Source organism: Apis dorsata, unplaced genomic scaffold, assembly GCF_000469605.1.
Source record: "Apis dorsata unplaced genomic scaffold, Apis dorsata 1.3 scaffold_165, whole genome shotgun sequence".
Classification (NCBI taxonomy): Eukaryota; Metazoa; Arthropoda; class Insecta; order Hymenoptera; family Apidae; genus Apis; species Apis dorsata.
In genome coordinates this window covers 967,790-968,101 of record NW_006263454.1, presented here as the reverse complement: position 1 = coordinate 968,101, position 312 = coordinate 967,790, and positions in this window count along the sequence as shown.

Here is a 312-nt window from a genome sequence, read left to right as displayed (position 1 = left end):
TATATGTATATACATATATATATATATATATATATATATATATGTATATATATACCAGAAATGATCATAATACGATTTTATAGAACCGAGATGTAAACAGTATCTGTAGATATAATGCAACAAAGTACAAAGTTCTACCTGAACAGATTATATTTCATACAGTATCTGTTTTGTACATCGAGTAATCAATGCATTGAAATATACCACATTTTTATCTTAATTTATTAAATCTTTAATCGTTCCATTGATAATGCTGTTATCATGTTTATTAAAGGAAAAAATATATATTTTATACTATTATCTACTGTACAC